Below are 26,492 nucleotides of genomic sequence, written 5' to 3'. Positions count from 1 at the left end.
ATATATATATATATATATATATATATGTAATTGTGCTAAGTGAAAGCTGTAACACCACCTTACAAAGACTGGAATTACCAATAATACCACTAGAAATGTTTTTGCGATTAACACAAAAATTATCGTATATTACCATATTGTCGGATATAATAATTTATCAGCGTATAGAGAAAGAAGCCGAGTAACAAGAACTTTCTACTAACAGCTTCATTTCCAAGTTGTAACTGGACATTGTAGAATATTTATTGGTGCACATCAGGCGCGGCATAACGATGTCTCGAACATAAACAGATAGCGAATCAATAAATAAACTCATTATTTTTATACGTCGCTGGTACACATCTAAATCTGAAAGCTAACAGAAACCGATACAAGTTGACGCGTCGCTTGACATTTCGTTGAAAACTACTTAGATTTAGCGTTACATAGCGAAAGCATTATCACGCCGACAGACACACGCCATGGCATGGGCTTTAAATAAAGAATGTCAAGCTATTTTTTATGCAACAGAACCTATTGCATCGCTGCCGAAAACAACAAAAATATTATATTAATAATGTCAGCTATATTTCTATAGTGGAAGAAAAATGTGAAATTTGCGATGCCATTTAGTTCTTATATTTAGCCTAACAAATGTGACGCCGTTTGTGCTATTCCTTTATTAGGTATTGTTGTCGTTAACCGCATGAATCACTCGACCGCGTAAAGGCGATTAGCGAATAAGTAATTTCCCAACATCAGCATCGTTCAGTACAATCGACAGCGTAACGCTAGTGAAGGTTGCATTAGTATCAACTTAATTTTTAAAATATTATTACTTTGTGGGGTTCTTGCCTTTAATCTATTTAGATGCTGCGTCTAATATTTTTTCTGATAACGCATCGCAACTGAGCCGCGTCGCACATCGGGCCGACTACAGCGTAAGGTAGCGATTGGTGCTGCGCTGAAAGAAGGCTGGCCTTCGCGACACAGTACTGATGACATCCACAGATAATTCGCCCAGATAATATCACAGACAACAAAAACACCTGTTTGTAATCGGCTCTGCCTACTATCCACTTGACGAAACTTATTACCCGTGACGTCTAACAGCGCTGTGAGAAGTTTCAGGAAACAAACTGTTGAGCCGCAGAAGATTTTATTAAATAGATCGCATGAAACTGAAAAACTCTTCGATGGCAACAATTGAATTAGGGAAGGCAATCGTTTTGGAGAGGCTGTTTACGGTATCTTGCTTCCCGCAGCCGCTGCGCATTTCGATCTCTGTGCACCAGGAACAAGTAACAGAAAAGGTGGAAAACGGCGTCATCTCTTCCCCTAATAAAAGTATTCTTAACATCATATTTTTTACTATTTAATTTAATGATGAGCTAGGTAGTCAACCGAGACATACAACAAGATGCCATAACTTCCGCGTTGCAATCTAGGCTTACGTCCTAGACTGGACAAATATATATTTCAGGACGGAAGTCACCTGAAAGGATGACAAATCGATTGATTTTATGCACAGACCTCGTCACATTTCAAGCTAAGGTGGACTATCGTTCGAAGAACACTTCTCAGCGTATATCCACTCCTATCACTAGCGAAATTAACTCACGAACGGTGACACTAATTAGATAAGTAAAAATCTTCCTCAAATGACTGTATACTACATCGATTCGACATGTGGACATGCTTATGCCAGATGATCTGGAATAGAAATTTGCACGACAGTGCATGCTTCTGCATCGTTCGAGCACAACCGCAACTAATTGTAACCTCTTATATGTACATATGTATGCGCTTTGTTTGCATCACGGTCCAGTTCAACTTCGGCACTGATAAACTGTCATTCTGGTTGAGAGGGTCACGGGTGAGGGGCGGAGGCAGGCAGAAAGCATCGTTGTGCGAGCCAAGTCTACATACAAATGCAGCAGTTGCAGCGGCAGGGGCAAATGAGTGCTGTTGCTGACTGTTCCTAGTTGGGTGCAGCACCGATGGTAATCGTTGCCAGCGGAGGAAATTAACTGTCGGTCAATCGGTTGGCCGGTTGATCGCTCTATCTCGTAGTCTTTGCATGCAATAGCTTCCAGTCGAGAAAGAAAAACGGGAGCGTTTAGGGAAGGAAGGGCGGAGGGAAAGACAAGCAAGCCGCGAAGAATGGAGGCCAGCGGTGGTCCAGCGGCCTGCAGGTTGCTTCTTTATATTTTTGCTTCAAGGGAGAACAGAACTGAAGGCAACGAACAATGCCTGCCTACGTAGTGCTCCGCAGTGGTCGGTGACATCAGTGAGACCGGCATACATAATCCGTAGAGAAGAATCGAAACGCGGGAGGATTGCGTTACATAGAGGTGCATTTTCAAGTGCGGCTAAGCATATATACGTACGTATATCTATTATATATACAGATAGATAGATATAAGCATGCAGAAACACATATGCAAACGGAGGGGCTTGCGCCACTGGACGCATGAATCGTCCCAAAAGAGTCGGAGGTAATCAGTGTATGCAGATCAACGCCACTAGCTACGCGGTAAAACAGGCAGAAGTAGTACCTCCTTCTGAGCCGCTATCGTCGCACAACACAAATATGCAGACTGAAGCGGCAGTAGGCGTAGTCTGTAGTAGGGCCAAAACTATCTAGCCACTCGGGATAACCTCCTTCTGTCCTCTATACCCCATGCACGTGTGCGAGGAAGGGCTCCTAAAGAGAGATGGGCTAACGGGATCCGAGACCGTTACAAACTGCATGCGATGCTGTGAAAACGGGTACCGCCTGTTAAGCAAGCATAGGTAGGTATCGTTAGTCAGCGTTAGAGGGCCCCTGATTACTGCCGAATTCGGTTTGCTGGGTTGATGTCTGTTGAGGCACTTGTTCAATACCCTTGCAAATAGCGACACTATTTGTATTCAGGCATCGGCGCGTGATACTTCTTGTGACGGAAATAGGTACACCAGCTAGGTCCATGCGATACTCATAGAGGGGGCGGGGGGGAGAACCTCAGGAACCACTTAACATGGACCAAGGAAGCTTTAGTTGATTCAAGTTATACAGCCAACAGTTCGGCCGGATTTGAGAATAAACGTACGGATAGAAGGCTACATAATTAATGACTGGACAATTAATGATGATAAAGTGAGAACAAAGCGAATGATAACGCAGTAATTAAAATTCGTTAATTTATTCACAAGACTTTTCGAGCCCTTAAACAGGATTTTTACAAACATACCTACAGACCTGACCTTAGCAAACTAATAGGGGATCACACACAATGGACATATAAATACTGTAGAAAGAACGAGTTTATAAAGCTGCGTCGTTTACACATGTCATTATCTATTACTAAATCATTATAACCTTTGTGTGATAAATTCAGTACTACATTTGTGCGAAATAAGTAATTTGGAGACTAAAACTAACTGTGTCAGTGCTATTCATCATGTGATGATATCATATACAGGCTGCATTTACGGTTTCATCATTGATTCGACTCTAGGTGACACCATTGCATACAAAGCTCGGAGAAATTACTTTGGCGAAAGTAACATTTTTAAGTTTCCAAAATACAATAGTTTTGCAAGTATGGCGAAAGATACTCGCAAACATCCCATCTAATCAAACCAACAGCGATTGATAGCCAAAAGTTCAAATACACTGACGGTGTACTATGACTACAAATAAAGATTCAAATATGTAGGCATTCTAGAACGTCATTGGTTAAAAACTTTAACTTTAGTTTAAGTTTAACTCGGTCGGTGTTATGAAAAGATGATACCAAGTGCAAACTTGCTAAAAGAATAGGCAGAAGGATGCTTCTTTGAGGCTCCAAAATTACGAGCACTGAGTAAGATCTTGATAGACTAGATTTGACAATTTTCGTGGTGATGATACGATAATAATGAGAAGAATTATTCTTATGGAAATGCAAAAACTTATGTTTATATTTCCACCTGGTTCATGTGTCGTTTCCATGGGAAACGTTCCCAAGTAATGCCAATACAACAACGCCCCGCTCTACATATTTATGCAAATTTCTGCTCTAGAAGGTCAACGTGTGCCATGGTAAATTAAGAAAAATTAATTGCGTCGTTGCTATGTATTTTAATTAACATCTAGTCGCATCGAGATAACGTCCATAACGCGCATTTTTTACACCAACAGTTAAACTTTAAGCTAGAGTTTACCATACCAGCTATCCTAGATGTGATCAAATAAGGAAAATAAGATACGTCTTGACGCCTTTGTTCTATATGCTCAACGTGGTATCCCTTAGGTTGTTCAAAGGGCATATACTTCAATATATCTTATATAGTTAGTCGATAAATTAGGTTAGTTCTAGGTTCCAGTTACACATTTAAGGAAGAGGTGTTCTCACAGTTATACGCCCCACGCAAAAAGTTTCTAAGCTATGGTGATAGTAAACGTAAAGCTGGTTCAATATGCATACATGCAGATTTTACAAGCTTATCGATAGGCACAGTTTCAACGACTACAATAAGTCATGCATCACAGACAAATCATATCCCTAAATTAATAGACATTTCAACATTTACGTCTGACATTATCGTTAATCATTGCTTCATACAACTGGCTAATTCTATCGCGAAACGAAGTGTTTCAACGCTCGGTTTCGAGCATAGATCACTACGTGTTTTTAAATTTAACAGGCAAAGAATTTACTACGGGGATAAACCATGTCCCTACTACTCCGAAATAATCTGCTTACTGTAACGGCACGTGAAAAAACTCAACAGGGATAACAGAATCTAGTTGAGCACAGGGCAATTTCAAGTTTCGAAATACAACGTGATACGATGCGATGCGATGCTTTCCAGTAGAAGCCTTTTCAATGGTAATCGTTGCCTATAACTTTGCGCCCTGTCGGCGGTAGCTTTAGAAATAAGAAAAGTAGCAGCCACCCATTTCGCAGTGTTAGATGATAATTACGTTACGGGATGCTTGACTCGAGACACGCTAAGCATATACAACAGTTTGCTCTAATGCTACGCCCGACACAGCACTATGGTGGAAGCAACTGACCTAGTCCCGAGGCCGTTGACACGACACCTTCGCCTTGCTTAACCGCTCCGGCCAACAACAGCCTTGAAACAAATGGATTCCCGGACTGCAACAAACTCAACGTCAAACAAGTTACGCCTTTCCTCATTCCTCCTTGCGTGGGGGAAACAGGCCTCCCGCAAACAAACATGGCTGCCTTTAAAGCTTGTTATCTTTCGGTTCCACGTTTTTTCGCCTAGCAGTCGACAAAGAGAAGTTGTAATACTTCGCACATTCATCATTCAGAAAAGTAGTTAAGAGGGCATAGTTCTCTATGCTTCATTGCATGCAGTCAGAGAAAGCTAATGAATTAGGTGCTTAACTCCCGCCGTCTAAAGTCTCCCCTGAATGCTAAATCTCCACCACAACAATAGCAGCAACTGAACGACACTATCAGTGTAGCTCCTCATTAGTTTCTTGTATATAGGCCTTAACTGGTAAAGAATCAATGGCGTACTGAGGCTAATTACGGAATCAGTAAAGAATTTTTGCAGAACAAACGTAGTTAAGACCATTTCGAATCAGCAAGAAAAACTTAAGCGCAGGAGTCCAGTATGAAATAGGCTTTTTTATAGGCGATTTACCTAAATTAATTAACTGTTGTCAGAGCTGTAGCTACGCCGAGTTGCAGCTCAAAAATAGAACACAATTTGAATTAGAACCCTTGTCTTTAATTTATAAGCGACGTATAGGAACTATTAAAAATTTTCATGTTTTTTAGCCAGTTTTCAGTCCTTTGAACTTGCACAAATTACTGAATATTGCAGGTAATTTCCAAGTTTATCATGTTTTCATATTTTACTATTATTCATATTTATTTTGTTATTCATATTAGTTACTCACATTTATTTTGCGTAGTTTTCGTGTTCTGAGTAGTCTCTCTTATGTCGTAAAGCTCCGCAACGCATCCGTTCTCCTAATGTTAAAAAAATTATTTACGAAGGTATTACAAGTATGCTAACATGGTGAGTGTATTGTAGGGAACATTGTCGGATACTTGTGGTGGTGCCGTAATAACCGCACCACCTATCAGACGTAAAAAGACGTAAGGCAGTACCGGTGTATACACACTTCGTCTCGTACTAAGGTCAGTCGACATCCTAAGCGACATCTAATGTCACTACTAAAGGTAGAACATTTAGCTAACTAAGACCTTTGTAAAGTTACCTTAGCTGTGTCAACTTCCCGTTAAACACGCACACATTAACATACTTTAATTATATGAGGTTTGTTTTCAAATTGATTCTTGCCAGTTGTGTTAAATTACATAGTATATTATAGAAAAGTAAAAGTTTGGTATTGAAAAATAAAAAGAATTTGACTTTTATCATTGCTCGATTTTCGGAGTAAACAGGATTTCGCCTTAATATAGGGGATAAGGGCTAGAATTCTGTGCTTATACGATAGGTACAATCTCGGCAGACAAGCGCGACGTCGTAAAGCTGAACTGGTCCAAATTTGGCTTGCGCTGCATGGAGTTTATGTTCTAATCAACAGTACTGTTTTCTGCACTGTTTTTCACTAGATTAAAACGAGACGAGACTCAAGTGATAAACGAATTCTCTCTAACGAGGCAAATGAGCGGTTAGTTCGGAGGATCCGCCGGTTACATAGCCGTATGACTCCTGGGAAAATGTATGCGCTGCACTACTAACTGTTCGACGTTTGAATGCATATAGTTCCGTTGAAGTGCTACCAAGGTAAAAATGTCAGTCTGAATGGTTCGAGTTTTACCATTGGCATTGCCGTTAAGCATTGTTTTGAATGGCTTACCCCTAGAACGAAACGAAGTGCACTTAGGCTAATTTCGATTTTGTTTGCGAAAGTACGGCGAATATACTGACGGACTGTCTGGAACACATGGCTACATTTCCCTCAACCCTTTATACTGAGGAAGTAGCGATGTAGTGAAAACCAAACTTCGATCTTCGACCATTTCGTGTTTCCAAGTTTAACAGGCAGGCATGTTACTACATTATCACAGGTACGTTAGAGTTAGAAAAACAAATGTTTCGAATCTCAAGCCTGGTACCAGCATTAACTTTCGCGTCAGATAAAATTAGGCCAACATGTCTTAATAAACCCTATCAATACATGTGAATCACGCTGAGCTTTTGCCACGGCAGCTTAAACTTCAACTATTTGCATCACGGATACGTTGCAGCCCCTATCCAGGACCCCAGAAACGCGCAACGACTGTACTCATATTGTAAATTATGAATGCAGTCGTTGCGCGTTTGATGGTTAACATGATTCTGCTGTTTCCTGTATGAAAAAGTATTTTTAGTATTATAATGCTAGATATTTCATTGTCCGACACAGGAAGCCGCCTTATAGGGTACATTACCGATAATATATTACTACGTCAGCATTAGCCTCCAAGGCAGAAACCGAGTATCGAACTGGTAAAGAATTTGTGTCGATAATAAGAGGGATCTTAGCAAAGGTGCTGTGTCGACGCAAAACTCACTGAACCAAATAAATAATATCTGGGCAGCAAATCGATCGACAGCATGATATAATCTGTAAGCGTTTAATTTATCCAATTAGGTCTCAATGTATATTTATCCAATTAGCACAATGTAATATATGAGCAATTGGCTCCGTGTAAATCCCTTTTCCAGCTAACCCGATCCTCTTAGCGAGTGTGTGTCAAATTTATTAAATAGGGTAGGCCAAAGTCTCTTGACAATTAGAAAGGTCACAATACTTGAACTACAATGTTACCATAACCATGAAATCAGAAATAACATATAAATCGTTCTCGAGATATTTTTTTCCGAATTACAACGTTATTTATTACATTATTAGCTACCTATTCGATGTTTTTACTTACACAGTGTAGTTTAAATAGAGTAGAAGCAAACTGGGAATCGAATACGGATTAAGCTCTTCAGTCAACCTTAAGCTGTGAGGGATGGTATTACAAATTAAAGAAAGTCCTTGTCTTTTGTTTCATTAGTTGATGAATAACGTAGAGTTTTGTGCACGTGTATGAATCGTAATGACTAGTCGTTCGACGCAATAAAGTGGTATCAAGATCATATTAAAAGAGAAAAATCAATGAAGATGATATATCAACATGCACAACGAAATCTATCCGCTAGTTTTATCTGTCCTGATATCTGTCATGATACCCTTGTATATCTGATCTAAAATCCAAGATTAGATAATGTGATGTTCGTTCTTTAAAAGATGAGGTATTGATGTGGTAGGTGCATTTACATGAAATACAAGTGGGTGTATAATACAGATTATCGCTTAGATTATTTTAATGGGCGAGGACCTAAGACAAACATTCAAGTACATGTGCAGATACATTGAACGCCTAACTCTCTTCATATTCCATAAATAATGTTATGTATGTACTGTAGAAGAGCTATCCAATTTACTGAAAATCGCTTTTTATTGTTGTCCTCTTACCTACCTAAGCAAGATATTGACTAAAAATTCAACGGTTTTAGATAAAGTATATAGCAAAAGTAGGTTAAAGGAAACGCCTATATTTGAGTAGACGACTATTATGTCAACCTTAATGTTTAAAGGTCGACATAACAGTTGTCTCAGGGTATTGTAGCCATTGGAATCGTAATATGTTTTATGTTTAAGAATGGTAGCAGTTTAACACTGGGCAAGGTGTCTCTTTGTATATTGTGTTATACACAGAACAAAAAGAAGTGCGTTTGTTTGGTATCGCAATGACAAAGCTGCAAATAAAACCAAAACTAAAGAAGATAATAAGCATATAGTGGAAGCTAGAAATCAAACACCGGGCGACTACAAAGGGTAAAAGCAAATTGTGGAATGCTATTCTTGGTTTTGCGTGTCGCGTTCTACTCTACAGTTATTAAAATTCTAATTAATAGTAGAGTTTGAGACAGGGTTTATGATGCTTCAAACATGTTGAACTGTATGTTCTTCTTCTGCCTCGTGCTATTATTATTTGGTCTCATATTTCGGTTTTTAAATGACAACGACATACACTGACGATCGTACTGTTCGGGTACATTAACTGTGTGCTGGTTCGGCTGGCCTATGAGGTAAAGAGGTACAGACGCAAAAGCAGTCATTCAGTCAATGCAGGGGCCTAATTTTTCTAGGCTTCAAGCTCACACCAAGCGGATATTAAAAATCAATTTTGTTCTGCTCTGTTCGAGCCGTGCCGAGGTACGATAGCCTGGCGCTTTTCGGCATCGGCGGCGTCAGTCGCTCGTTTTTCTGACGTTGAAACAATCGAGTACAGAGAGAAGTGCCGGGATGTCAATGGCAAGCAGGATGGGTACACTATCCTTGAAAGGGATTTGCTCTTCAAGGATTGCTCCCAAGGTCGTTTGTTAGTCTCTAAATTAATTATAATACACTTAACTACCTAACGACGACGTCTCCTGTGGGTGTTGCTCGCAACTGTTAATGAGGCGCAAGATAAAAATAGTCTCAGGCGAAGGGATATTTGTTACTCCATTGACCAATGGAGTTGATTCTAAAACTTATGTTTGAGGTAGCCTTTATGGTATAATAGCAAGCATTAAACTTGAGGCACTTTTTTAGTCAGGAGGTACAATATGCGTTATACGTGTATAGGTTAAGTATAGTAAATCACTTTCAGCCGCTATTAGTCCATTTAGAAATTGGAACCTTAGCTGTAGAGAAAATATGGTAAAAGAATAAGGATTGGCCACTAAAAATGAAATCCTTGATGAAGCAGTGAAAATAGGATTTCTAGGGCAGTAAATATATAAGGTTGTTGCAAGCGTGTTTGGTGAGCGATCTACTTGTTTATTCTGTTGTTTGTACTTATTAAATGAATCAAAGCGGAGTCCTAAAAATTTTAAAGATTTCAATGTATTAGGTGTGCACTCATAGAATAGTCCACGATCTTAAAAAGGTACGTAACACTGAGAAATTCTCATATGAGTTGGCAATAACTACAGGGCCAAAGACAATCGATAAGGATCTCCGGCAGTTCAGCGCGGCTTCGGTATCAATGGATTCGTCACAATCGAAGGTTGCTAGTGAGTAATCCGAAGCTATACAAACGTTTATTAAAAGGGAGTTTCCTGCAACAAGGTCCTCGTTAGAGTAAAAAAGAAGGGCAAAATCAATCATCTCTAAAGAGAACTGTAGGAAAGCTCTCTCAGGGCTTTTGCTGAGCTGTGTCTCTCCTCGAACTAATTTGAGGAGCCATTATTAGCATGACAGGGTCTGTCATCAAGTCTAGGGCTGTGTATATACTTGATCGGCGTTAACTGACCATCTAGTTAAACACAATAACTGAAAACTTTATTCTAAATCACAATTTAATATGCTATCTTATTAAGCAAAATATGGCATTTCAACGCTGTATATTTTATTTGATTTTTAAGGTGACATAGACAGGTCGACTTTTATATATTAAACACGGTAAAAGTTTTATAACTGAAATACCGTTGTAGATAGCACAGACCGTTACAAAATGGCGAGAGGTGGTCTAAAACCTTCTGCTGTTTACTCTGTGGTTTTGCAACATCTATCACAGTTACTTTTGTCTAACGTCTTTTTGTGCGCGGTCTTCTCGCGAGAGAAGCCTGCGTATCATTGTGCTCGTTTCAGCGATTTAAATTCTACTTCTAATAATAAATAATAAAAGTGTACATACTGCCAATTTGCGGATCAACGGATAGTTATGATAGGGGTAGTGTAGTGTCAGTTATATTTTGATAAGTGTAGGTGTGCAAACGTTCAAACATAAATACTCTTAGCTACTGTGTTTATGTAGCTTTATTAGTTAGCGATAATAAGACGAAGTAAGTACTGTCAATAGTCAAACAAAGAAACTTGAAGTTGCGTTGAATTTTTCGGCATGTACTTTGCAACACTAATATGGCTATCCTTTGCTATCTACTTAAAATACGTCTTCAGTATAATGCAGACATGGGACACTCCAACAAGAAGCTGCTAAAAAGTCCTTTCGAAATATAGGCTGTCCCTAGGTTTCTAAAGATGTAAATTTTCTATTATGTACAATATGATTAAAATATTCCATATTTTAAATAATTCATATTTAACGGCAAACCTACGAAATAAGTTTACCGTTAGGCAAGCCTATTACTATGAAATAATAAATATAAGTACGTCTGCAGGCAAATCAGCAGTCAGTATGCAACTGATGCAGAGTTCTATTGAAACATATTATGTATTATATTTTCATTCTTAATAAAACTTACTTTTCACTGTGGAAATAAATGAGCTATTATTTTAGACATAAATCCTTACTTCGGCTTGTGTATTTCGGCAACGTTCTTATGATATTTAAACGTGTTGAATAACAGATGCTTTGCACTTGAGCTCAGCAGTATTTTGACTAACGCTAAATTTATCCACCTGCAAATATAGTGCAATTAGTACAAAATGTGTATAAGGTTCGTACGTGTTAGCAAACATCTAGTGATTCATGTGATGTAATAGTGTGCAGAAATATTTATATATAAATACATAGCTTACGTTCGAGTTTTTACATTTTCCTCCAACTTAACTTTTAGACATTTAGGTATTTTTCAGATTTAAATTTTGAAATAATGAGCCAAGCTGTCCAAAAACATGTATCTTCAAATCATTTGCTACACATCGTGAAGTTTCTTAACACTAGTAAAGTTTTGTTTGCTTGTAATTGTTTCAGCAAATTTGAAATGTCTAGCACACTTACAATACTTATTATTTTTACGACATTTTTAACTTTTTTTAAATGTTATTTTTTCTTTAATTTTAATTATGACACTATTAGTGTCATAATTAAAATTAAAAAAAATAAATAAAAAATAAACTTATTACTGTCTTACATAACTAGAGTGCGCTATGCGTAAGGCAATTGAAAGCAGTTGAAGTGATAGTGTACAAACAAAGTGATGTCGTAGGAGCTGCAGAATGGTTAAATAAGAATGAAGCCAATTATGGCTCACACTGCTGTAGTCTTGTGAATGGTGGTGTCATATATATATATAACATACTATAGTAAAAACGCGTACTAGGCCAGGGCCTGTATCAAACAAATGAGACATTACTATTAGCATGCAACAGTGAAAGACAATAACATGTCTTTGAATAAACGGTGTGGACCTTGATCGATGTCGGGTTATGTTAGACCATCTGAGATGATACTGCTGATTGCATATTGTCACTAAGTCCAAGGGAAAGCTCATCCTTTAAGGCAGGGCTGGGGTTAGTAGTGAGACCTTCGATGAGGCATCATGCGTCCTCGCGCAAAAAGGACAGTGCTTCCCTCCTTCACAGTACAATACGAGCTAGCCGTAATTCCTTAAAACATAAGTAGGATTGGGGAATTACCCCCGGTGTGAAGAACCTTCGTTTCTGATCTCTTTTCGATAACCCTGCTTTGCTCGTCTCTTCTACAGTACTATGAGGACACTCACTGCGGCTTCTAGGAATACGTGACCGGGTCCCTTCAGTTCCCGAGATCCGCTTTGCTTCGCTTCGTAAATAACATTTCCTTTATCGTCCACTCGTTTCACATTGTGGATACCTATATACGTTCACGGTCCCATTCCGATGAGTTCTCTTTCGTAAGGAGAGCACTAAACGTAGTTAGAGCGGCAGCACAATATTCCCTTTCATTATTCTAAATGGTCGGTACATGGGCATACGGCCTGCGACGTTTGCAATGTGGGCCTAGTTCAATGACGTGAACATTATTGCAACATGAAGAACGGCTGCAAAAAAGAGAACTTTTTTTTGCATATCGTAAATCGCATATCGATTATGTCACAACGAGCATTGCGGATTGGAACAAATGGACTATAACACCAGCTCAACGAATCAACACAGTTTAATATTCAATTGTATAAGCTCCATGAATACAAACTGCTGAAGGTGTATAGTGTGCGAACCGTACATTATTGCAAACAAGTACAATTTTTTAGAATTACATAGCAATTTTTTAGAATTACATAGCAATTTTTTAGAGTTACATAGGCAAACTGACGCCAAAGAAGATGAAGCTGTGTTTGGTAGGATTGGAAACAAATAGTGCATTATGAGTTGCTGTTGCCGCATTAAAATGATAAACTGGGACCTCTACTATCAATAACTGGCAAGTAACTACAAACCATAGAAAAAAATCGAGTATAGCTAGTAAATAAAAAAGGTGTAATTTCGATCGTGACTATGCCGGGTCACATATCTTTAGTGATTCACTGAACTGAGAGAACTTGGAAAAGTTCAACGAATCCGCCGTGTAACACGCATTTTGAATTATCATATTTTCTTTTTTGGTTTTTGCAGAACTCCATTAATGACGTAAATTTAGTTTTAATGGAGGGATGCAAGACTTGTCACAATTTGCTGCCCAGAAACCAGAGAAGTTCTACAGATATAGGATGGTGATATTGCCAAAAAGGTGCTGAAAATTGTCGATCAAAATGGCGTAATATAATTTTAAAATATTATTAATATTTACTCTAGTTTTTTGACTTAATAACGTTTAATAGCTTTTCACGAATCCAACATACAAAATGGGTCAAATATCTTACTAGATATGGATATACAGTAAAACTACTAATAAAATCGTATTATTTATCACATTATTATTATTAATTAGGGAACATATATATAGTTGTATTTAAACAAACTGATTATACGGTTATGCAAATTTTAGTTGTAAATTGATAGTTGTAAAAAAAAACAACAATAATTATTAAACCATGTGTACAGAAATAACATAATGTTATTAGCAAACACAAGATAAGAGGATAATGTAAATCACTTAAATGGACTGCTAGAATTAATCAACTATCTATATGATGCATCTATAATGGATAGAGCAAAGAGATATTGACAATTGTATAAACTTTACGGTTCAAACTAAATTTGTAATTAATGTTTTTTTAAATTTTTTTATATCCAGCTATAATAACTTTTTTGCATGATGCAACGTTTTTATTTCACTTCCAGTTTGTTTGATCTTAAGTGTCGGAATTTATCGTAATGGACTTTGGAAGTGCTGGACAGCTTTAAAAAATTTTTTGCAAATGTTTATAGCCAATTTAAAAGGCGCGCCATAATATTCCGAAAATAAATACTTGACAACACCATAAACTAGTGTAAAGTGTTGCTGACTTCTCTGATTAGAAGTGACAATCGCAAACTGTATATTATGGAAAACCTCATAAACAATGTAGATCACTGTACACACTGAATCCGTGGGGTTGTTGCAGTCCTCGTGTGGCTTTATAATAACTCATACGTGGTTTACTATCAGGCAATGCCAATACCTACAGGAGTCACATCCCACAGGTTATGATATAATAGGAAGCTGCGTCTCCTTCAGTCGTTCCTGTTTTTCAATTTTTTTAACAGCTAGTTTATCCACAATCGTCGATTACGGCATAATTGACTGTCTTCGGCTTCATTCAGCTTCAAGGGTCAGTTTGCCATGTGCTTTGTGGCTCCATATAAGTAGAGGGAAGCAGAGTACTTTTACCGAACGAATATCGACCCATGTGGCGGACAAAAAACTCTGCCATGGAATGTATAATGAAATCGGATTACGTGAATTGAGGAAAGATGGATCCTAAAGTTATTCTATTTAACACGCAGTCGAAGGATGCCGTACACTTGTCGGTATAATTCTCGAAAATACTTCGCTTAAAATAGGCGGCTGAGTACTCAAACTGCGATCGTTTGCTTTGGCAGATCCAATCTGGTGCGAACTTATAAAACCGAACAACAGAACCTCGAAAAATTTTTGTGATCGAGAATTCGCTAGGGATTTGAAGCGAGTATTGTCTTTTAACCATTTCATAGCGTTTGCTTGAATATTTAGTACACAAGTGTGTTGAAAGTTTGTTGTTTCTAACTGTATGTAATTATGTTCTATAGATCTCCTTTGCCAATAGATAAAGTTAAAAAAAGTATGTATGTAAAAAAGTCTGTATATATTATCCGGTGTGAAACTTTATTATTATTTAGAACACGTTTAAAGGTTCAGCGGTGTATGCGTTAAGCTATATTCGAATTGGCCTTGACCACTTCAGTCATAACCGCTTACTCAGTTTTGCCTTTCGTTTTCTTACTCCCCTAGCCGGAAATGAATACTGGACTTAGGAAAGAAGTGCCAGGAATGATTTTATGTTTCCATTTTCTTTCGATTCGATCCTAAGACTATCAAAGCTATCCTGGAATAGTCTCCGATTAATTTAAGTAATTGCTTTGAACTGTTTTAATTGGTATGCTGTTGATGACAGGCGTTACCTTGTCTTCGACAGAATAGGACAGCTTTTAAGTAAGAAGTTTGGATATATCTCTAGATCTATCGAATACTCGGTTAACTGATAATCTTGAAGAAAGTTATTGAAACCGCCGTGAAGGTTATCTGCTGTACCAAGTACAGACTAATAATATATAGTCAGAAATTCTATGCGTGTATACCAATGTAAATGAGAACACGAATACTGCAAGAAATTGCCGCACCAACGTGCTTATATACCCTTATATATTCTGGTATTTTAACAAACAAAAAGCCAACCGCTGTGTGGGGTATATAAAAAGCATACATGTCTAAGTAATCCTTTAAGTTATATGCTTGCGTTTCCATTTGTAAATGAAGGTATAACACAATTTGATAATAGCACCTAAAGCGATATAATAGACCTAGAGGTTGCACTTATTTTAGTAGAGAATCACGTTGTTGCATCTTAATTCATAAATGGAGGTTTCTCCCTATTGCGTTTTCAATAGACCGTTCTTCTACGTTTCGTATATAGGCGTATTTTTAGTGAATAGGAAGTCATGAAACTATGACAGATAATTAAGAATATAACATTCGATATGACAAAGCCACTGTATTTTGTAAAAAAAGACAATTTCCCGTTATTTTTTAGCCAGTCTAGTTGACAGTAAAGCTTTAACGTCTCAATTTTTTGTACGCATTTTCGGCGGCAAACATTGCCACGTGATATATAATCCGCGCTACTTCCACTCTATTGAATATTGGTGATGCAAATACTGTTGATTCTTATTTGCTTCAATAAAGTAACCTAGGTCGTCGGGGTAATTTTTTTCGACGTGACTTTTCACTTCAATTAATGATTAATCGTAATACGTACCCAGTATCTAAAACATTTACCTTTGGTTTTCACGGTGACGAGACTGTAGTAGTTTCAAATACATGTAAAATATCTATGTGATTTAAATCGAACACGTGTGCTAACTAGCTTGACCGTGCCCTTAACACAACACAACATTGAGTTTGTTATGGTGCTGTGCTTTTGTGTGTAATTGCATTCGGTATAACGTATTTTTTTAAATAAGGCTTCCGCTGTTCTAATGAAATCTGAGTGTAAAAAATTCTAAGTTGTCTTCAGCCAATTTGCATTACGTAAAATACGGTGCCAAAAGTGACGACGTTGTTCAAAAGTTCGTTAAAGTTGATTAACATTTTCGTTTCTTCCCTATCCAGCACGGATCAATCGATGGTGCTATGATATCATGGCTTGAAGCACTGCCGGTCATTAGTGTACATACCATTATACCATTACTAGCCAGACAGAAACGGACCAACTTGGGGGTGCCCTGAAAGCAAGCGGCTGAACGAGCCGAATCGAGTTACGCCAACAACATCGGACTTGCAGCTCTCAACGGGAGTCAGGCGGGCGATACGTCGTCGTACGTTGCCTGCCTGCTACAACTCTTGAACTTCGCACTTGCTGCTGTTACTACCGCAGCCTCTGCTCGTCATCCGACATCCCCAGCTGTAGCAGCAGCAGCAGTCGACGCCCCGCTAGGCCAAAAGTTCTTGGGGTGGCGAGTGGTAGTCGAATGGGATGAAGAGGCAATGCGCGGCATATAGTGAGCACGAAAAGTCAATTGGTCCGAGGCTCAGAGCCAGACCCAAAGTCGTCTGCGGCCCAAGGGGACGGGGACGAAGGCCTACGCTAAGGGATTATTGTGGAGCCAAGAAGCGAGGCAAATGGAGTGAAAATTCGTTCTTGGCTTGTCGGCGACTTGGCAAAAAAGCAAGGCTGAGGATAAAAACGGGAGAATGGACAAAGCACCCGCCGAATAGTTGTACTAGCGGGGCTGATGGTGGTAGTAGAAGTACGGTACTATTTTAAGAAGACTTGGGATGTGGTCCGGGGACAGGCGTTTAAAAGTGGGGCAAGAGGTTGAGACGCTTGTCTGCTTTTGCTTCCTCTCACTTTTTGTATTGGTATCTCCGGGTTCAAAACACGCAGTAGAGCAGGTCAGTTCATCGCGCTTCTTGTCCTGAGGATATTAATTTAGTCGTTTCCGCCAGCAGCGGACTTCTCACGGACCGATGATTCAACAAACGATGAAACTGGCTGGTCCAACCTAATCTTCAGAGAACTAAAGGAAAGTAGAGCAAAGCCATCGTTTAACTACCTTACACTTTCAATCATTTTAAAAGATGTCGAAGATATTTCGTCGTGTTAATTATTTGTAACCATATTTTAGAGATCAATTATGATTAAGCATGCTTATGGTAAAGAACTCCCGAGCCGTTGTCTATGACAAAAATATTATTCCAGATAAACAATGCGATTTGTACAGGTGCTGCAGATTTTAGATCGGTATATTTCATATAGGATGGGGGGTTCGTATAATGATAAAAACTTGGCAGATACTTGGCAGAGTTTTTTTCACGCATTCGACTCAGAATTGATGAAGACGTCGGATTAAAATATATTTAAAATATTCACTGCGAGAATCGTATTATATTAAGTATTGTAAGACCATTCATTAGATAAAGATGTATGATTATAACGAAAAAAATTGACTAATGAAGCGGTAACTCGGGAGTGCTTCGGTCGGCATAAAAGCAATGTACCATAATTGTTATATTTGGGTCGTGAAACCAACGGTTATGACGCCGATGTTTTTATCCATACTTCTCTCCATGGAATCTTCGGAGAAAGGCGGAAGGCAGAAGATTCTTTCTATAAAAGCGCCTTGTATAAGATAGTAATAAATTATAGCTCTTAGATCTGAAAAATAATAAAGATCATTTTTAAATACTGTTTATAACTGCTGATGAAATAAGACTTATGTTTCTTCTGGGGAGCATTCAGCTTGTAGGTGAGGTCTTCGAGTCTCCTACTACCCAATTTCTAATACCGAACTTAGAACTACTCTATGTAGGGGGTCCCCTTATCCAATTCAAACTTATAGATGAGTAAATAGAGAACGATGGAGCGTACCCACGTTATAATACCTCTTTGTTCATTTGGAGCGTTTATAACGGGTGTAACTTTTAAAGCAAGTAGGTTCGTCTTCTAGCCAAAAATGTTATACTTTCGATACCTTTGTATTTTTTTTTATATATTTCGATATAACTTACATGACCGACTAATTACCAATCTAAATGTGGTCCCTCGTTAACGTAAGAGCAATAGTTTTTTCTGCAATAGGCCTTGTCCATCGCATAAATAGAGGCTGTAATAATTTTCAGGTAGAAGTTAATATTCACAATGGGAGCAATAAAGGAAATTTTCTGTATAGCCATCATTGTGAATATGTAGGTAGAGCTATATTTTTTTAAAATATTTTTTTGTGGCAAATTTACAGAGCACAGAAGATCAAAATTGCACGATTTATAAACATCTATTGGTTGGCAAGGATTCCACATATGTCCTATTACTGTATGGTACATAATTTAGACATCCGGAATAAACATGTAATTGAAAAATGTATAAGCTGTATTTTGTATATAATAATGTCTATACGAATGAACTGCATTGTTAAAATTCTGAATCCGATAAATGAATTTCTGATTATTTGTAAAATTTATATAATAATATAAGAAATAAATTTGTTATATTATTCCACTGAGTGCCTAACTTGTTACACGATACAGCTTAGTATTACACTACCCAGATGTTGCTGTAGAGAGGGGATCGGTTCTTGACTTAACTATTTGTTTTGCTCTTCGTTTTCTTGCTATTGCTACTGTGTGAACAAGCCTTTAATGTGACCGTTTCGATATAGCATCAAAGATCTGTTTTCGGCGATGGGTTCTGATGATCGATTTAGCATTTACCTATTTTTATTTACATTTTTCAATATAGCCAAACACAAGAAAATAGACGTGGAAATAGACTTAAAGTAGTTACTACAATTTATTTCATTCTCTTTCATGGAGGCTCCCTTTTGGCTCCCTTACGACTTCTCATATCTGGCTGATGCACCAATCCTGAAAAGCTTGAGGTCTATCTCAGTTCATAATAATTATTTTTAAGCGGACGTAATTTTTGTCACTGCGGGTGCTATTGTTGTAGCGGTTGTTCATACGTAGTAAATCTACTGATATTCTGACATAGTTAGACAAATGCTTCTGAATTGCTCAGAAGCCTTGCTAGCATTGATAAAGGTTGAAAATAATAGAAAATGGGTTCCGGATCGCCTTATCTGCCGTTCCGCTATAAAAGAGTATATTAAGTTGTTGGGGTATCTGTTGCATACAGTTATTGTCGAAAAGTGAGCCAACGTTGTGTGAGTCAAGTGAGCCAACCCCATAAACGAAGCTGCCGTTGCAGCGGGCTGCTCTACGTGACAAAGCGTCACGTCAGTCTTGTCAGAACTTCATCAAAATTAAGCAGAACCTGACGAACTAACTGGAGCTCTATTATGATCTCCCTATTTTTATATTTAAGATCAAGAAAGCAGCGAAGTCTAGTTGTTTTCCCAACTTCATTGGAGTGACAAATCGGACTTCGTACGGTACCTTGATTTAGGCGGTCCGAAAGATAACAAAAGGAATCAGCTCTAGTGGACAAGCCTGGCCGTACTAGTCCTGCAGACTGAGAAGCCCACATAGCCTGTTATCGACAATGAGCTGGTGAGTGTTGCATTAGTGAGAGCGGTGTCGAAATAAGGGTAGTATCAACGTGTTTTTGGAACATACCGACGTGTGGCCTCGATTACGGGCCATCAAGAAAGCTGTCAGGCTCGCTGCTAGCTAGCAGGAGCCTTAGTTTATTGCGGGGGAAGTTGAAACCGATGCGAAGCAGGTAGGAACTCCTTGATGTCTTTGATAGTCTGGCATACGATGGCATCTTCGGAAGGTCTTTCCTAAACGAAAGTTTTGTTTTGACCAATAAACAGCTTGATACATTCTATTGCACATCAGTATTCTTGCGTAGTGGCTGCCAGGCGGATTGAGGAAATGCGCAGCAATTGGCCTACCCGAGGCGACGGTTTAAATAAATGGAATTCGCTGTTTGTGTTCTATCAGAAAGCTTATGATGCCGTATAGCGTGGTAACCGAAAGTCTCTCCTTTTAGAGAGTGCATGATCCTGATAGCCATCTCGAGAAGCGGCATGTGTGCGTGAGAGACGGCATCCGATCAGGCCGAGCTCAGGAATGCGTACACTCCCTAAATTGGAAGCTTCCGGTACATCTAGTTGCCCGCCGGGCGTACTATTCAGACATACTACTCAGTATCGAAGAACTGAAGTTGCATGGGCTTAATCGAAATCGCCTAAAGGAGTTGCTGCGTGACGAATTTGGGCATTTATTCAGAAGACTAAAGGGTTTCGCGCTCCACACGGTCCCGATAGGCAATACACGTGTGTACACAGTGCTGCTTATTAAGAGTGCGTTAAAAGAAAGATTGGATTGGTCAAGTAAAATCGCTCATCCAAACTAGAGGTCATAGAAGCAACACACTTGCACGCAGGTCTGTATAAAGCGAAATTGCTGAACTCTACTCTTGCTTCAGTTAGCACTTTGTATTTTTAGATTTAATATCGAATTCAGTAATATTATTTGTTGGAGCAAACCTTGACTGTAGCGCTTTATACGTTCATCTCTCCATCTTAATTTTTTGTTAGTGAATTAACCATTTAATTTAGGAGTGTTCTTTTAGTCGGCAATTTAAATGTAGATCTGCCTTTACTATTCGTGGATTGCTCTGGCGTAACGAGCCCGCATCGCGAGGGAAATACAGCATATTCTAGCTGACTAGATAATCGAACTTTTTTTTGCCTTTGGGTTTCGGCTGTCGTCTTCCTAAAAAAAAGGATGGTTTGATTCGGTTTTTGTATAGGCTAGTGAAGATTAAATGAAGACGATGTCTTCGACCCGTTAAGGGCCCAATATATTTTCTACATTAGAAACCGCGAGCGGTTACTGCTGGATCCACATGGCGCGTCATAACGGAGAAAAAACGACATTTTGCACCCCCAAATAGCTTATATCAATTCAAGCGGATACCTTTTGGGCTGGCTAAGACTCCAGCGGCATTCCAGCGGCTAAGGATACGAGTTCTTCATTAATTTGCCATCCAAATGGATTGATTTACTCAGATAGTATTTTTCAGAAAGTCGATCATTTCTCTTCTGTTCCCAGTACTTCGGGTTTACACTTCAGGCTGTCAAAATGTTTAGAAATGGGATACCATAGAGTTTCTACGCAAAACATCGTTCTCGATCCAAAGAAAAAAGTCGCTATAGATGCTCTGGAGTCACCTTGATCGTCCGCCAGTTGCGAAGCTTCTGAAACCGTAGCCGACCAAAGAAACTGGGCGAGATTTCGCGGGATTTCCAAGCCACGACTTGCGCGGCTGTTATCCAGTAGAAAGAAATGAAGGGTTGGTAAAGGCGTACGGTAGTAGGCGGCTTCCGGCCCAGAAAATGAAATAGCATCCGTCAGAGATCGAATGTTTTTCTGCTGTCTGGACAAGAAGAATTTTCGGTTCTACCCGCAGGGGTGGCGGTTCGCGATTGTTGCCTGCCGTGGTAAGTACCTGCATGTTACAGGGTAATTTTGCCCGATAAGCCTTCTTGTTACTGGGACACTAGTTCGATGTCTGACACTAAGTGGCACGGCCAACACCTTGTCATGTCTACACGTTCCGATGCTTCATATCAAGATCATGTCGCAGCGCTAATTCGGGTCAATTGTAGCACACCAGCTGGCGAGTCTACGCTGGGTTCCTGCGGTAACCACACTTCAGAGGCGGCAAAGTTACCCTGCTATGCGAACGTGAAATGATGATCGAATAACTATTGCGTGGAGAGTCGCTTACCATTCTAGGCCGCTAAGTTTTCGACGGAGCCTTCCCCAATCGGTTGAGCCAGCGGCGCTTACTCTATCTTACCAAGGTCATTTGGGCGTGACGATGATCTACCGGTTGATGTCCCGCTACTTCCCAGAGTGTGGAATAGAAGTAGGAGTTTAAGGTATGTTCGCTGTTGAAGCGCCTGTCAAAGATCAAAGTTGAGACATGAGCGTCGGCTGCCTAAGACGTTTTTGGATCCGTCGATACGATCTGTCGCCGAAGTGAATTTGGAGTGTACGGGATGTGCTATTTTATTTATTCGAGTGAATATAGACTATTGCACTCATTTCGTGAACTTTTTCCAAGCCCGTTAAATGACAATTCGAGTCATGCAAGAGGCAATGACAATTCGAGTCATGCAAGAGGCACTGTCTACCATTTAGGATCGCTGCGGAGCCACACCGGCGTTAAGGGTAACGCAAGTTACTTCTAGGGTCGGCACGTCAAACAATATTTGACGCGTTCCAATGCTCATTGTTAGAGCTGCTGTAGTCCACCTGCAAACGAACGAGTTGGTAGAACGGGCGATCTGCACGTTATGGAGTGGGTATCTGCGGGGTTACAAGAGGCGCCTGGCTCCCTTGTTTCCGCAAAGCTTCCGCAAGTCGCCTTTTGCGTGCACATTACGCTAAGTGAGGCTGCAGGATAGCAAAGCCGTATCGTTCGATGAACCTGAGTCGCGGTCAGTCCGTACCTGAGCTTCGGAAAGCGGCCCACGTTCAGTTTTCCCGGCGGAAGAGGGTACCTTAAATACCCTCATTCCTTTCGCACTATAGCTCGTTGTCCTACGCCGCGGCCCCAACAGCGCGACATGTTCTGCAGGTCACTGCCTAAGATCGGGTCTTCATGGAACATCATAAAACGGATCGCGCAGTAAATCTATTGATGATGCCGGCCGAACCAGCGAGCTATCAGTGCCACCCTACCCGATATCCTGAAGGACTGGGTGCATGGTAAAGGCATCACACTTGATGTGGTCGAGTGAAATGGTATATATTTTAGTAATAAACGTATTTAAATTTGGGATATATAGGAGGTCAATTAACCGCTAGTCACCAGTTATCGCAATATACGTATATAGGCTAGGGTTTTCTAATTTATTGAATTCATGCTACTTTGGTTCTTTTCCAACTGTAGGTTCTAATTATTGAGTCAGGGTTTGCAGTAAGCTTTTTCACAACGTTTAACATAGTTTCTCCTTTAAGCATTAATCATTTTCTCGAATACTCTGTTTAAGGAGGGTTAATCTGCGCATCACAATTTAAGCAACGGAAACCAGCAAAAGGAAAAACGCCAGCATATCAGGTAAGGCCATTCGATTACAGTACTATATGTAAAATAAAATTACTGTTGAGCATAATATCCTGCTATCCTGCCTAAGGTGCTTCAGGTCAAAGCGATTTTAGATAGTATAACCGTTGGCAGCTAGTTGTGAAACATACTAGGACAGCTGTGAAACATACTAGGACAGCTATAGTTAGGCCAATCATCAAGGGGTCATCTGTGTTCGGCAAATGATTAAGGGTAAGCTAATATCACCGGATGCGTTGTGAATTCCTTTTAGTAAGGATTAGTCTCTCATACTTAATGAAAATACTTTAAAATCATCTGGACGGTGTAAAACAATGGCTTCATGTTATTTTCGCATCAACCAACATGATTTATCGTCTTTCCGGCAGCGAACTGCGTAATATAGTCCTACGCATTAAGGAAGGGGCTACGCGGGATTGACTCTGAACAGCTATTTAGCACGTTTTATCATGCTCACTTTCGTTCGAATCGGCAGCCCGTACACATTCGTATAGCTGACCTCGGTAGTGATGAGACATCACGTACAACGTGCGCACGCTCCAGGACCCCTAAGTAAGCAATAAATTCACCCGATTTTAAGGAAGGGCGGCACTTAACCCTATATGAATAATTAAAAATAGTTAAAGCGTCAAAGAAGAAAAATAGACACAAAAGTGGACGATTCTTTGACATACGTACACGGCCAAAGTATATTGTCTATTTTACTCAAACAGCTTTTACAGCTTTTACTCGAACCACTTCTAATTATTTGAGAACATTTGTTTTTTGGACCTAATATCCATTGCGGTGACAGCGGCTAATATATATAGTATGGTAAATACAGTGTATATATACACACCCTGTATTTAATATATGTATATAAGCCCAGTAATTATTAGGATTATAAGCTTCATAAAGTAGATGAAATAATGCAGATCCAACTGATCAGGAGCGCGTAATTATTTAAATTATGCACAGATATTCAAACATGAGAGCCGCTTCTTACCTATTTTCATTTACAAGGGTTTTAAACTTGCTGTAAACAAATATCACCAGTGAAACCTAAATTGTCCATTACGTCGTAGAATGATAAAAAGCTTTTATAAAGTAAATAGGGCTCCAATGCTGTTATTTTAAGCCAAAACAAGCATTTTGGTTGAATAAAGATTGAACATTTGATTGTAAATCATACTAGTCATACTCAGACTATCTTTACTACTACCTCGTGACGGACCATTTATGAGGTTAAGAATGTAGTACGGAATTTCTGGGAAGAAGCGATTTCTATGGAATCTCTTAAGAGGCGAGACACGAATGTATTGTTTTATTAGGACAATTGCCATGCCCAAAAATGTGTTAATTTTTATGGATTTGCATTTTAAAATAGAATTTCTTACACAGTCCAGAGCTGATTCTTAGCCAGTGTACTGCGATTCTTTACAAATATGAAACATGGAAAATGTCTTTGAGACAATTTTTTAGGAATGCTGAATATATAACAGTTAACCTTAGAATATCAACTTATGTGTTAAGGCAACCTTGGAGTCCTGGAAATATGTTGTGTAAATCTTTGAGAAACTTAATGTTATAAAAAGTACCGTACAAATTATTTCACTTTTTGCAACCCACCTGATTTTTTGATGATACAGTAAAATACACAGAAGCTTATAATGCATGGACTAATATATTGTTCTATTGTTTTTCAGGCATTGTACGTAATATGCTTTCCATCTTTTTTAATCGCAAAAAAAACAGTCGTCTAAACGGAACCTTTAAAGTGGTCCAGGTTCGAATTCATGCTGGAGATAAGCCGACTGTCTGATGGAACGCCTAACGACGATGCCGGACGTCGAACTCAAAACAGAGAAATTTTTTTTTTTTATTATACAGTAATAAAATGCGACTTTGAGGAATTTATAATTTTGTGCTATGCTACAATGGTGGCTTGAGGAATTTCAGGTTATTTGAATTGATGCAGATGGATGGACCAGACTAAGAACGTCTAGATTAGATAGTTGCCCGTGGAGAATGTAATCGAAATATTATATTTATACAGGTGGAATGATATATTATGCTTGGTCGAATCCGCCGGAAGTGAGCACGGAAGCTACGTCTCTAGCCAAAGCTCCACTTGTCATAATTACATTGTACGACATGATCTTAGATATGCGACGCCACTGCGGGCGCACACGAGCTATAAAACCGTGTAGTACGGAATTCCTTAAATTTTAGATAATGGTAGACAACCGCTTCACCGCGTGGGTCTTGTAGAGCGATTTCAATCTCGCATGCTAACATACAACAAATCTGGCCACCATTGGAATGCTAAATGTAATGCTCCTGTCGAGCAACACATGCGTACATTTGGTCTATGGTAAGTCCGCGGGACAAATTCGGTTACAAAGTAATCCCTTTAGCAGTCCCAATTAGGAGGCTCCTCAGCAGTGTCGTGGAATTCGATTAGATATTTCACATTTACGAAATTTGTCGAAAGAATACTAATTGCAATAAAACACTCAACTAGTAGCATGATCGGAAAACATCATTTAGAAAAGTTAAGAAACACATTTTTTGCAAAACGCATTACATTTTATTCATATCGCTTGCATGCAAAAGTTTGTATAAATACCCTTTTTATGTAGGGGTTGACTCGTCGTTTGTTGATGGTGAAATAATATACCCAATCCAGAGGCGTTTTTTGTAGAGCAGAGTTTCCAAAGTTTTGTTTTTTGTTTTTGTTTGAACTGAATGGCCCTCTGCAGTACGACAATTTCTTCGACACTTAACAAACGTAAAATAATAGTAAGTTGTAAGCCAACGATATTTAAGCCATACTCGTTGTGTTTCAGTCATTTTATGTTAACCGTTTTTGGCCCATAGTTTCATAGTCGTTTCAACTCGATTCAACTTTCTTTTTTTTGGACAGATGGATTTTTCTGTAAGATGTCGAAAATCTTGCATTTGAAAAGGCTACGGAATTCTGTTAGATTATTATAGTGGACAATGAAAAGGTTGACCTAACAGACTTCCACCAACCGTTGGTTACTAATGTCACTTTCGGTTCATATTAGTTTTTATGTGGTTGGCGAAAA

The 26,492-nt window shown here is 39.1% G+C and overlaps 1 long non-coding RNA gene across 9 annotated transcripts; it reads left to right on the top strand.

Moving 5' to 3' along the window:
* The first annotated feature begins 2,206 nt into the window (after positions 1–2,206).
* Positions 2,207–25,926, top strand: LOC111272284 (uncharacterized). 9 transcript variants are annotated; one of them, XR_002687433.2, is made up of 6 exons: positions 2,207–2,365; positions 19,702–19,886; positions 20,332–20,727; positions 23,348–23,415; positions 23,790–23,973; positions 25,107–25,926. It is a non-coding gene; the product is annotated as an uncharacterized LOC111272284 (long non-coding RNA). The 9 variants fall into 9 exon arrangements; XR_015315669.1 differs by lacking the exon at positions 20,332–20,727; XR_002687434.2 differs by lacking the exons at positions 19,702–19,886; positions 20,332–20,727.
* Positions 25,927–26,492: the final 566 nt, after the last annotated feature.

Source organism: Varroa jacobsoni, unplaced genomic scaffold, assembly GCF_002532875.2.
Source record: "Varroa jacobsoni isolate VJ856 unplaced genomic scaffold, vjacob_1.0 scaffold_186, whole genome shotgun sequence".
Lineage (NCBI taxonomy): Eukaryota > Metazoa > Arthropoda > Arachnida > Mesostigmata > Varroidae > Varroa > Varroa jacobsoni.
This window is presented reverse-complemented; position numbering and strand designations above follow the sequence as displayed.